At 45.1% G+C, this 13,874-nt stretch overlaps 1 protein-coding gene across 3 annotated transcripts in view; it reads left to right on the top strand.

Annotated features, from left to right (window-relative positions):
- Window positions 1-13,874, top strand: part of Sox5 (SRY-box transcription factor 5) — a 955,415-nt gene that overhangs the window by 448,321 nt on the left and 493,220 nt on the right. The gene's annotated exons all lie outside the window — the stretch shown is intronic.

Genomic DNA, 13,874 nt, shown 5'->3' with positions numbered 1-13,874 from the left:
TTCTAGTGATTAGTCATGCCTACTGGCAGCACACAGTTTCCTGTGTCTTAATAGGTGCCTTTAGCCACCATTTTTGCAGGACTGGTTTGCCTTTTCTAGAATTTTTCTATGCTAGGACTCCTATTATCTGTTACCTTTTAACCAAAATACGTATTATCAGACTCTTCTCTTTAGTTTACATTAGCAGTGGGCTTTTCTTTTTTACCTTATGGTGAATCTCATAGGGAGGAATATATCTCATTGATGGTGTGTTTGCTGATGATTACTGTCTTAGTTAGGGTTTTACTGCTATGAACAGACACCATGATCAATGCGGGTTTTATAAAGCACAACATTTAATTGGGGTTGGCTCACAGGTTCAGAGGTTCAGTCCATTATCATCAAGGCGGGAGCATGGCAGCATCCAGGCAGGCCTGGTGCAGGAGGAGCTGAGTTCTACATCTTCACCCGAAGGAAGCCAGGGACAGAATGAGCATCCCCAGGCAGCTAGGAGGAGGGTCTCCAAGCCCACCCCACAGTGACACACTTCCTCCAACGAGGCCACACCTTCTAATAGAGCCATTCCCTAGCCCAAGCAGATGCAAACCATCACAATGGTTTACTGACTTTAAATTTATTTTTTATTCTAAATAACGATTTGTGAGACTTCCTGGGCAAGTCTTTAGGCAAATGTCTCATTTTCCAGAGCATGTACAGAGGGGTGGAGCACAGGGTGTACGATTGGCGTGGGATTCACGTATGAGGAACTGCCCGTGCCCCCTTAGGTTGCTGCTTGATTGTTGAGCCCTGGAAAGTAGTGGGTTTTGGGTTGTGCCTTCTGTGTCATTGCATTGATGAGACGTCTCTTCTTCTTGACTTGCCTTTTCAATTTTTAGCATCTGCGTTTTTGAAATACAATAGTTATGGATTTATGAAATCCGATATATCCATTATGGCATACACATTTTATGTCTGTCTTTTCTGAAAGATGTCTCTGACTACCTCAAGGACGAGGGTTTGCCGCCGAGCTCTTATTAACACATTTCCGGATTAAGAAACACGCCATATCACAGTGACCCCGTTTCTTCTGTTACTAAGTGAAGTCTTTCTCAAGGATGAGGGCAAAAGAATGAAACAGAATTCCTAATTTGTAAAAAAGCGAGAGGGGTGGGGGAAGTAATTCTTGAATTGTTCATGATGACACTAAGAATTCTTTCTGTACATTTTGTCTGAGAAAGTCTGGATGCCTTTCTCTTCAGAAAAGTCCCTTGGATTCAGACCCTCTGAATACAGTAGCATCATTGATGACTGAGTCACGGGCTTGAAGGATTTAAGATTCTTTACATGTAAATCAATGTCCAACGCACACCCGTACATGAACAGCTAGGAGTAGCCACGTTCTGTTTAACAAATGCTTACGTTATTGATTTACGAATTTGGCAGGGTTCCCTGTAAATGTTCTGAAAAATTAAATAGATTTAAATCACCTGTTTGTTTTCTATTCAGAGGGTTTGGATGGAGCTCTGATCCCTAAGCAGGTGCACTTTGGAGGCAGGTTCCTCTCTCTTAGACACTGGGACGCACCAGTCAGCTACCTCCAATGTCCCTGATGCTATCAGGAGGGAAAGATCCAAGTTCCGCCCTTCAGTGAGTGATGTGCTGTCTTGATGTCCTAGCTGCCATCTAGAGACCTATAGACTTTTCTGCAGTTATGATCTGATGATATTCAGAGTCTGGCAGGAGATTCCCCAAGCGGAGAGAAACCAGAGCTATCTATGTTTTTGTTTGCTAGTGAACACTGCCCTGATTGCCGGGCTGTCTCAGAAGAAGGCGAGAGAATATCGAACTTAACTGCTGACGTGGGGCACGTTACTGACTTCGAGACGGACTCTGACTGACCTGAGGTCATTTGTAGAGAACCTCAGTGGAGATGTTTCTTGGGTTCTGCTCCCGTCCTGTTTTCACAGTGGCTTACATGGCTCCTTCCTGGTAGGTCTCAGTGGCGTCTCAGAATGGCACCCATCCTACCACTGTGAGCAGTGCACTGAAAAGTGTTGGCGGAAAGTCAAAAGCAGCGACAGTGATACTTCTGATCGCTCTGCATGGTCTGTATGTGATTGCCATTTTTCCTCAAATATTATTACTGTGCTGGAGTTTTAGAGTTTCTATATGCTGTATCTGTATAGTATAATGTTAGTGTGGTTATCTTCTCTGGGCTCACACAATATGTCCTAGGCTTCTATGATCTACCCCAAGTGCATATGGTCTACCCCAGGCTTATGGGATCTACCCCAGGCTTATGTGATCTACCCCAGGCTTATATGGTCTACCCCAGGCTTATGTGATCTACCCCAGGCTTATGTGATCTACCCCAGGCCTATATGGTCTACCTCAGGCCTATATGGTCTACCCCAGGCCTATATGGTCTACCCCAGACCTATATGGTCTACCCCAGACCTATATGGTCTACCCCAGGCCTATATGGTCTACCCCAGACCTATATGGTCTACCCCAGGCCTCTATGGTCTACCTCAGGCCTATATGGTCTACCCCAGGCCTATATGGTCTACCCCAGGCCTATATGGTCTACCCCAGGCCTATATGGTCTACCCCAGGCCTATATGGTCTACCTCAGGCCTATATGGTCTACCCCAGGCCTATATGGTCTACCTCAGGCCTATATGGTCTACCTCAGGCCTATATGGTCTACCCCAGGCCTATATGGTCTACCCCAGGCCTATATGGTCTACCCCAGGGCTATATGGTCTACCCCAGGCTTATATGGTCTACCCCAGGCTTATATGGCCTACCGTACCAGGCTTGATGATTGACTACTCTAGGAAAACACATCTGGCTTTCCAGAAGTTATCTCTAGATTCTGAACATCTCCTCTCCAATAGACAAATGACTTTTTAGATCAATAAGACATAGAGATGATGGGTGTTTTTCTCTTAAAATGAATAATCATTTGAACTTCACGACACCACCTTAGCACTCTGCTTAGTCTGAGACTTTCAACATGGAGGGCCTTTAACTCCAGGGCTAACATCTGTCTAACGACCTCATCTATATGTGAACCCCTCAGATGCCAATCACTAACAGACATACAGTTTATCATGCTGAATGACAGGATACATGTGCAGTTATTAGTTAAGATGAGGAGTTTAAACATTCAAGTTCAGATGAGACCCAGGACTTTCTCCTTTCCTTCTGGCAAGTCCCGGCTAGCAGTAATTGGGGAATTCCCATCTTTCCGCCTTCACACATCTGATACGTTGCCTAATGAATTTTGGAAACTGCTGTGTGTCTTGCCTTTGTACCTGAATTGACAGTTGTGTGCCATGCGACACAGTCTGGTGGTGTCCCCGGAGAGCATGGGTGAGCAAGTTCTTTGGCACATGCCTTCCTCATCACCCAGCACTTCAGTTTTTGAGGGAGAGCCTTTCAAGGGAAGACTGCATCGAGGTTCTGTCTAGTCTAAGTGACCAGCACTGGGGCTGTGGGTAACTGCCATAGTGCCTGCCTTTTTACATGCGTTCTAGGTCTGAGTATACATCTTGATGCTTGTAAAATAGGGTGCTTTACCAGCCTTTAGCAGCCGAGACTTCTCCCCAGCCCTTCCTTGAGGCCATTTGTAATGTCACGCTGGTGGAGGGGAAGCCACAGGGTCTGTTGGGTAGGAGGAAGACTCTTAGTGTATAGCCCCACTCAGCTCTTACCCCACTGCATTTCATACAAACTCCGCTCAGTGTTTTTCAAGGCGCTGGCCAAATTCAGTCCCACTGTAGCTCTGATACGGAAGACCACCTTGCTCCCTTGGTTTCCAGTGACAGCTCCATGCACCAGCCTGTGTACAAGTTAGTGGCCATCGAGAGGCCTTTCTAAGCCATTCTTTTCAATTCAAGTGATAACCATGACAATAATTGTCAGTGAAGATAGCCGAGCTCCCCAAAGCTCGCTCACCCAGGAGACTGGGTAATTGATCAAATATAAAAAGCCCAAATCTATCACGTGTAAACCTATCAAGTATTTTTGCCTTTTCTCAAACACACAAAATGGCTTTTCGGATGGCCACTGCCCATTTCCTCGCAATGCCTCCTGCTTTGCATCGTACGTCTGAACCCTGTTTTCAGCTTGTGATGACGACTGATGGCGTGCTTTAATTTGCTTTGCAGTGGGGGACTTTGGGTTGTGTATCCATTGTGGGTCCTCAGAGCCTTTCAGTGGTTTCAACCTGCTGCTGGTCTCCCCTTTCACACCCTATCCCTCCTGTGCTAGCCAGGCCTATTAGTTGGGGGTTTTATTTTCCCACCTCAAAACTGCAAAGGCAAGCTCACTGTTGTGATTTTCACGCCCTTCCTTTCTCTTTGTTCTCCATGTCAGTGAGATCTTATCTCCACGGGCTTCTGTCATAGGTTAAGAGCTTGGAACAGAGTTCAGGGAGAGTCTCTAACAATATAGCAAAATGCAGAGATGGGAATATCAGGAGACATTGCCCGGCTTTTCTTCAAGCATGGCTTGTCAAATCTTGCTCAGGAGTGAAACCAAACTCAGATAAGACTGCTAGTTGTCAATAACATGCACGTACAGATCCAGGACACATCTGTGACCAGATACTGCTCTTCTGGGGACTCCGGTGATGGGTACAGAGCCCTGGGACACTCCTACTCTAGATGTTATCTTTCTGAAAGGTGCGACTTAACCAGATTGTTAAATCTCAAGACCCCTCCCTAGGTGACATATAAGAGCTTAACAACAGTCTTGACGTGTTCAAGCATTTACAAAAGAAATGTTAGTTCATGTCTCCCACATTCATTAGATTAAAACCACCTTTGCTAATAGTTTAGAGCCACAGCCACAGGTCATTTCTGTTATTTATCTATTTTTCTACTAAAGCAGCTGTCTGCTCCAGGCCATAAGAAAATTATGCGGTGATGAGATTTCCCAAAGAAACAAAAGGTATACGTGGGAATTTATGAGCCGGGTTACTTAGAAGTAACTATACTAACACTGTTGAGCATTACCAACAATCCCATCACTGCGGCTTCCTCCTCCTCTACTCAATGAGCTGTTAAAAGACACAATTTGTTGTACTATGCGGCTAACAAGAAATAAATAGCATACAGCAGGTGCCACGCAGGAAGGCACTGGGTGTTATTGTACTAACTGTGCCCGACTAATTCTCGCCAAAACAACAATTCTGCATTCAGTAAAGAAAAGAACAGATCATTTAGTGGAGATCGGGATCCTGGTTGTTTGTCTTGTCAGGGTTAGACATGAAAATGGAATCACATGGCAGACGTTGATGGAGGAAACCTCAGCTATGGAGGTGTTACACTAAACTGTGCTCATCGACTCCTCCAACACAGAAGTGTATGCAAGTGATTTCCATATCGTATTATTTATAGATTAGTATCAATTCCACAAAAGGTCCTGATATCTGGTGCTAAAAGAGAGTGAGAGACACCTCCACTCTCTCATACATATGTATTTGTTTGAACACACACACATTCACACACACACACATTCACACACATACACACTCACACACACATACACACATTCACACACACATTCACACACGCATTCACACACACATTCACATACACTCATACATATACACACAGATTCACACACACATACATACATACACACACACACACACACACACACACACTCACATACACACACACACAGCCCCAGATAACTTGCCATTGAGCAGAGTCAGAAGCAGTAGCCCGGGTGTTGAGTGAGGTAGGTATTTCTTTTCCCTGCACTGGTCTGAGGTATCTCATCAACCTTTCCTTCTGTAATTTCTAACTGAGCACACACTGTCTGTCAGGAGCCACAAGAGAGTTCATGTGTAACAGGCAGCACGCCCACAATAACCGGGTTCTCCTGGGCACAACAGCCAACCACTGAGCTGTACTGGGGTACTGTAGATGGGAGAGGTGTTAGAAAGAGGGCAGTCAACCCTCAATGAGAACCTGAGAAGGCTTCCTTTGCCCTGAGGAGTGAGAAAAGATTATTTCTTGACACTACACGGCAAGGCGTGCCTGAACAAGGTGGGGTAAGTGAAGTCCATTAGAGGTGGCCATGGGGCCCAGGAAGAAGCTGATATGTTCTTGCTATGGATATAGAACAATTAGGTATTAACATGGAGCCTGGGCAGGGGCCAGGTCAAGTAGAACTTCTTAGACTGTGGTTCCAAGCTGAGTTTTCTCTCTCAGAGCAACAAGCATGGAAAATTGGGGGAGCCTTAAGAAGCTGATTGGCTTGCATGGATTAGTTCTTCAATGCAGATTATTGATATCCTGACCATTCTGCTCCTATGTGAGGAGTCCTTTCCTTCCCAGGGTGTGGATCTAATGGTATACTTCATTATCTTAAGTCTGTCTTTCTGTCTGTTTTCTGTCTGCTTGCCTGTCTTTCCTTCACTCTTACCTCCCTTTCCCCTCCACAGATATGCATGCTTGTGTGTGTGTGTGTGTGTGTGTGTGTGTGTGTGTGTCTGTGCCCATGTGTGCATGTAGACATCATAGCACCTGTGCAATGCAGACAATGGCTTTCAAGAGTCACATTCTCTATTTTTCCCATGTGGTTCCCAGGGCTTGCAGGTGAGCCCTGCTGAGTCATCTAGTAAAGTTCATCTCAGCTTTTGTTTCCTTGGAGATCTTGGCCAAAAATCAAAATGTCAGGATTCTCAGGTGTGATTCAGACGTTTCAAAAGGTCTCAAGTGTGAGGTGCATGATTGTAGCCAAGAAGATGAGTAAGGTTGGACTGCGCGGAGCAGTTAGGGTGATCTAGAAAAACTCAGTGAGGAATAGGGTACCACCTGGCGACTAGGGGTTTTAGCTGTCGGAGGAAGGCCTGATGAATGATAAAGGGTAAAGGTGGAAAGTTTCAGACCCCTATTAAGTTCATATTCGGTGAAATTCTCAAGGAAAAAAAAAAACAGCCTGAGTCCTCTGCATCAACTGTGCTGAAAGATAGACAGGAGCGAGGGCGTGTCCTTGGAGACAGAGGCGGAGCAAGGGCATGTCCTTGGAGACAGAGGCAGAGCAAGGGCGTGTCCTTGGAGAGAGAGAGAGAGAGAGAGAGAGAGAGAGAGGGAGAGAGGTGGAGCAGGGGCGTGTCCTTGGAGACAGAGGCGGAGCAAGGGCGTGTCCTTGGAGAGAGAGAGAGAGAGGTGGAGCAGGGGCGTGTCCTTGGAGACAGAGGCGGAGCAAGGGCGTGTCCTTGGAGAGAGAGAGGTGGAGCAAGGGCGTGTCCTTGGAGACAGAGGCGGAGCAAGGGCGTGTCCTTGGAGAGAGAGGTGGAGCAAGGACGTGTCCTTGGAGACAGAGGCGGAGCAAGGGCGTGTCCTTGGAGAGAGAGAGAGAGAGAGAGAGAGAGAGAGAGGGAGAGAGAGAGAGAGAGAGAGAGAGAGAGAGAGGCAGAGCAAGGGCGTGTCCTTGGAGAGAGGGAGAGAGAGAGAGAGAGAGAGAGAGAGAGGCAGAGCAAGGGCGTGTCCTTGGAGACAGAGTTGGAGCAGGGGCGTGTCCTTGGACAAAGAAGAGAAGGGGCGTGTCCTTGGAGAGAGAGAAGAGGAGAAGGGGCGTGTCCTTGGACAAAGAAGAGGAGAAGGGGCGTGTCCCTGGACACCTAGACTGAGCAAGGATGCATTCTTGGAGATGGAGGTGGAGCAAAGGTGCGTCCATGGGGACAGAGATGAAAGAGGCTCTGAGCGGATGAGAGCCGACACTTCAAGACAGAATTTTCTGGAATGAAAAGTTGCCGTGCACACTCATGTTTTATTTGTTCTCGAATTTCTAGTCTTGCTCTGTGGTACAGGGAGAATATTTGCTTGTCCAGGCAAACAAGAGAGCATTCAAGTATGTTTTTTTAAAATTTTGTACATTTTTGAGCTTAGCATGTAATTATATCACCCCCGCCCTTCCTCCAAACTCTTCCGTGTCCCAACCAGTGCCCCCACTCCTTCAAATTCACAGTCTCCTTCAGTCTCCTTTTATTTGATTGTTTCACAGGGAGATTATATATATATATATATATATATATATATCTTCTCAGTCTGTATAATGGCTACACATTTCCCCAAGAAGAATCCACTAATCATCACGAAGACTTACCTGTCATTACCACTCATTAGGAAAATACACACTGGGACTGCAATCAGACACAACTTTGGGTACACTAGGAATGCAAAGTTACTGGTCACATGGCAGCCACAGTCAGGAAGCAGAGAGATTGAGCGCTGGTCCTCAGCTCACTTTCCTCTCTTTAGTCAGTCTGCACTTTAACCTAGGATGGCACTGCCAACAGTTGCATAGGCCTTTCTATGTAGTGCGCCCAATGTAGGAATTCCTTTGCACATGCCCAGAGATTGGACTCCTAGGAGACTCTAGGTCCTGCCAAGTTGAGGATCTTAACCATTATGCACATAACATGATATTGTTGAGCCATAAAACGAAAGGGATTCCGGAGCAAACTCGGTCGTGAATGAGCCCTGAAGGTGGTGTGCTAAGTGAAAGAAGACAGTCATAAACAGATGGAATTAGAATGTTCTGCACATATTAGGTGCTTAGCGTTTTCAAATCCCTATGAACAGGAAAAGAAGGACAGTGCTAGAGGCTGGGGGAGAAAACAGATGAGGAATGATGGCATGGCTTCCTTTTGGGTGATAAAGAAATGTGTTGGAAATGAGTAGAATGGATCATTTTTAAAAGATTGTTTACATGTATTTTCTGTCACAAATTTGTAACTTTTTAAATATTTAAAATATGAATTTGTTTATCCCAACAGAATAACAAGAAAATAGCATCAATAAGCAGCATTGGTCTTTTGATCAATTGAATATTCAAATTGTGCTGTATTTAATAAGGAACAGCTGCTTGGCCATTAGACTGGTTACCGATAACCTCGGGACAGGTCGCATCTAAGACTTGGGAGCACCTGCTCTCCAGGTTTGCTTGACCCTTTGGAAATCTAGATCTATGGAGCTGTCGAAGTGACCCCCAAGCAGATGATTCAGGAGCATGTCCTGTCGCAAAAGACAAATTCCAGTCTGTGTTCAGAATTGGAAGAAATGGGGTGGGGAGAATCAAAACATTCAGAAAGAGAACAAGGACATCCCCCCCACCCAGACCTTTTATGGGACAGGAAAGTGAGTACAGAGCCACTGTTAGAAGGAGATAAGATAATTTTAACAGTTAAAACACACACGTGCACACGAGAGAGAGAGAGAGAGAGAGAGAGAGACAGACAGACAGACAGACAGACAGACAGAGACAGAGAGACAGAGATAGAGACAGAGAGTTGAGCTGGAAATAATAGGAGATAAATAAAATGGTTTTTAACTTGGTGCCTTCACCTCGAGGGCAGTCACCAGTCCTTTCTAGAAGGGAGCCCCTACTCGTGTGTGATCCCAGGAGAGGGACAGTGAGGAAATGACCACGGCATTTTGAAGAGGAGGGAAAATTAGGTGGCCTTCTCTAAAACATCGAACTTGCAACGTTCCCAAGCACTTTAGAGGGCGTGGATCCAGCAGTGAGCGTACCATGGAGCTCCTGGACGTGGAAGAGAACCATTCCGGAAACAGTTAAATCACATACTGCCAGATGCCTCACAGTGCTGGCATCCAATGGCAGCAGGGAAAGTTTGGTGTCTTCAGGACATGGTGTGGGACAATTGGTTCCCCATATGGACATAAAATAAAAATAGACCCTGGTGACAGGATAAATTCCAGGTGGCTCGGAAACCCTCAACGTGAAAAGGAAACATGTGAGAAGACCGTCAAAAGCAGATTTTCATGACCTCAGATGAAGGAAAGTCTTCACAAAGGAAAAGGTTTGCAGATTTGGAGACGTTCAGGGCACCAAAGGTGCCACGGAAGAAACAGCAAAAGGACCTAGAGGTAGAGGTGATAAGGTGGGGACATCTCCAAAGGTTAAATTCTTGGGACTTCATCCTCACAGGGTGTGATGGGCATAGTCCTGGGTGCTAGGGAGACTGGGGAACAGCTGCTGGTTCCAGGCAAGGCTGGGCTGTGTGGTGAGTCACAGACGGGTCTAGGGTTAGTGTCTCTTCTAAATTACACAAAAGACATGGTTTTAGAAAACAAGTGCAAGCCAAACGTAAAACACCCCAAAGCCTGCACTTGGCTGTTTGTGAAAGACAATAGTGAAATAACAGACAGAGGAGGAGCAGCGGGAAACACAGATGACTTTCCACAGGCCAGAGTTTGAATTAAAATGACACCTCTTGCAGACCTGTGAAGCTGCCTCTCACCAGTGCCTGCTGAGACGGGTGTTGGTAATAGCGGAGGACAATGTGAACTCTTGTAAAGTTTTTATGGCAGGAGAAGTATGTCTGCTCCGGAGAGTGATTTGTTAACAACGAGGAATCAAATCACACATATGAAGGAGGGAGCCTCTAAATCTCCAAGACTTGTCCAGGACAGACGGACAATTTTTTGCTGCGTTCATTTTTGGAAAACTGATAAGTAACTGAAATAGGATCAAGAGGTTGAAAACTGACCCAGAGGGTTAATAAGGAAGCAGTGTGGATGGATGAACTGTGGTAACAGTGATCAACAGATTAAATTAAATATTATCATTGTATTCAGTATAGAAATATTAAATTCTTTTGACGTGGTATGTTCTTTTCAAATGGAATAAGAAAGATTCTAGGGATAGTACCTATCATCCAGAGAGCAGCTAGTTTCACTGACAGCCTGATTTAATTGGCCTGAAAAGAAAGGATTGATAATTGATCAAACGGATTGTATCAATGAGGATTTTTAAAATTCAAGGTAGCTCGAATCATCTCAAATTGCAAAAAGACAGAAAGTGTTTATAAAACAACTTTAAAAGAAAAATATTTGACTGCTATGCTATTTGTGGGGAATACTGTGTTCGCTGTCCCTGAGTTTGTAGGTAGAATTTCAAAGCAACTGTAATTTCTCAATTCAAATTCCATGATTTACTGGTAACCTGTCTCTGGAAATAAATTCACAGAGTGTTTTAAACAGACCCCAGGCTTCTGTGTGTCACATCGTTCTCCTGCCTAGAAGTTGACTGCATGTCATACAGTAGACCTAATACAGTCAGCAGGATGGTGGTTCTGGAAGGTTCACCGATTTTTCCTAAGAGGAATGACTGGAGTGCTTACGGTCAGAGGTAGATTCATCCCTGAGACGTGGGATTCGTATGCAGGCCACACGCTGTCTGCTGTTCACACTCGACTCATTCCTGCCTGAACCCGGCTGAGAAACTGCTTGGTCTACGTTTGTGGGAGGGAACTAAAAATGTTAAGAAGTCCTATTTGACTCATGGTGGGGACGAATTCCCCATGGTGACGAGTAGTTTGTATGTGCCACACTCCGTCACACTTCAAACCCATCCAAGCGGAGGATGAAAGGGAACTTATGATGGAGTTACGAGGCTGATTTCATACAACAGCAAGCCTCCTAGAGAGTGCATGCTTAGTTTGTGACCGACTGATGAAGGGGCAGACAGGCTGCCATCGAAGGACATGGCTACCTCTCCATGCCAACCCAGCTTCTCGGGTGTCAGAGTGACTGGACCCTTTTGAAGGAGACGGTGTGGTTATCCTTTGCCCGAGCATGGATTCCATAGTGGATTTAGCCATTCGCCCTTTATCACCTGATTAGATCTGCTTTTCCAACATTTGTTATTTGATAATAATCCATCTTTGTCCTTTTTATTCTTCTATCTATCTATCTGTCCGTCTGTCAGTCTATCTATCTATCTAGACAAACTTTCCGGTTTTCAGATCTGCTCCCCAGCTTTATCTAGAGCACCTTGAGGTCGTATGTAAAGGCAACACGCCATTATTGATTGCCATGTAGGGTTGGGGTTCACCTACGATAGATTGTCTCTCTTATGTGTCAAGTTCAGTGCACAACCGGTGACATCTGGGACCATCCAGACTTACCTCTACTCCCTGAGGCATCTCAACGCTTTTAAGGAGCTATAATTTCTTGTAAAGCTACGTCACAAAGAAGCAAACTTAAGAATTCACTTGGGCTCCCTCTTTCAAACTCTGCTCTGGAATCCGTGTGAGGCGGCACATGGGCAGTGCAGCTTGTCAAGTACTTGCTCCATGTCTCATGCCTCTACCAACTTGAGAAACATAGAGGCTCCTCTTCCTCAGAAGTCCTGTGGGTCTCCTGTGCACACCTCCTCTAAGTTCTCTGAGCTCTAGTTCAGAGGCTTCAATGTCATGGAGTGTATAACTTTGAGTGTCTCCTCACTGTCTCCTGCTGAGACTAGATGTGATGACAGATACATCGCTGGTATGTCTTGGTCCAAACTCACTATGAACCTCTCACTAAAGCTTTACTAAACTTTAGCCCAAGAATTTGACCACATTTAACTCATACATTTGAGTTTGTCTAGTGTTTCCACAGATGGTATTCATTGAGGGGATTCCTTAACCATAGGATTGTTTATAGGGTAGTTTATGAAAAAATTATCAGAGACTGTGCTAATGTAATCTCTGTTGTTCTACAAGCTGATTATATCTGTCAATCAATAGTTTATCTCTATCTATCTATCTATCTATCTATCTATCTATCTATCTATCTATCTATCTATCTACCTATCTATCTACCTACCTACCTACCTACCTATCTATCTATCTCTGTCTACCTACCCATGTATCAATTTTCTTGAGGAAATCTAGCTAGCAATCTTTGATCACACATGGGGAGAGATCACCTTACATTTGCAGGGCGTCCTTGATGGTTGGACAGATGTACCTCAGTTTCCTTAATTAGCTGTCAATCCAAAGTGAGGCGACTCCTTACTTCCACTCCCTCTGAAGTTAAACGTTGACAAAGTATCCCTGTCAACTGGGGGCCTGCTGTTTGTAAAATCAAGACCTAACTAAATGAAAAGAGGGGGAAACTATTTCTCTAAAATTTTGAATGTGGTACCTTTCTCCCCCAGTGCTGGAGATCTAATTCAGACCCTTGACTACAGTTGGCAAGTGCTTTACCATTAAGCTACATCCTAGCCCTGGTAAAACGCATGTTCAGAAAGGGGAGTCAGCCCCATTTTTTTGAGTCTTAAAATCTTTTCACTTTGTTTATAAGGGTGTGTGTGTGTGTGTGTGTGTGTGTGTGTGTGTGTGTGTGTGTGTTCTCATGTAGCCCAGGCTGGCTTTAATTTACCATGTGGCTGTAATGACGAAGTTTCTGAAGCTGTCTCCACCTTCTCTCACCGTGCGCTGAGATTAGAAGTACACGGCCACTCCTTGCTAGGTCCAAGATACTTTAATTAAATGTTATGATTCCATTATTTATATAAAATTCTTAGTACAGAGCCATCTATTTGGGGTATACTTGTCATTTTTCTAACTTTGTTCTGTCTGACTTCATATAGCATTTCCCTTAACTGAAGAAACGTAACCTATAGGCAGACTTTATAATCCTTACTCAGCAGAAGCCGTACAGTAACCAAGAAAATAAAAGACACCAGGAAGCCACAGTAGTTACTTCCATTATTATGAAGGGACGCAGCGGCAACAAGCCCCAAGAAAGAAAGAAATACAGGCGTGTGGGCCCTGGGTTCTGAGTCCGTCTTCGGTTCACCCTAGTGTCTCAGGGATCTTCTTGAAAGGTTCCAGGGACGCACATCTCTGGCAGTCTGGTGTTTAGAGCCAAGCAGGAGGCATGGGGTTTGGGCATTGTCCCAGTCCTCCCCTGTGTCGTATGCTTGTTTGCTTATCGCCTAGTGGGTACTTCTGTGCCTCAATTTCCCACCTTCGTCAAAGATGACAACATCACTCTGTCGTTCATTACAGAAAATAATTCCACACGCACGCACGCACGCACGCGCACACATCGAATCTCCCCATTTGGTTCAATTAC

Source organism: Rattus norvegicus, chromosome 4, assembly GCF_036323735.1.
Source record: "Rattus norvegicus strain BN/NHsdMcwi chromosome 4, GRCr8, whole genome shotgun sequence".
Classification (NCBI taxonomy): domain Eukaryota; kingdom Metazoa; phylum Chordata; class Mammalia; order Rodentia; family Muridae; genus Rattus; species Rattus norvegicus.
Note: the sequence above shows the minus strand (reverse complement) of the source record. Positions and strands in the feature narration are given on the sequence as shown.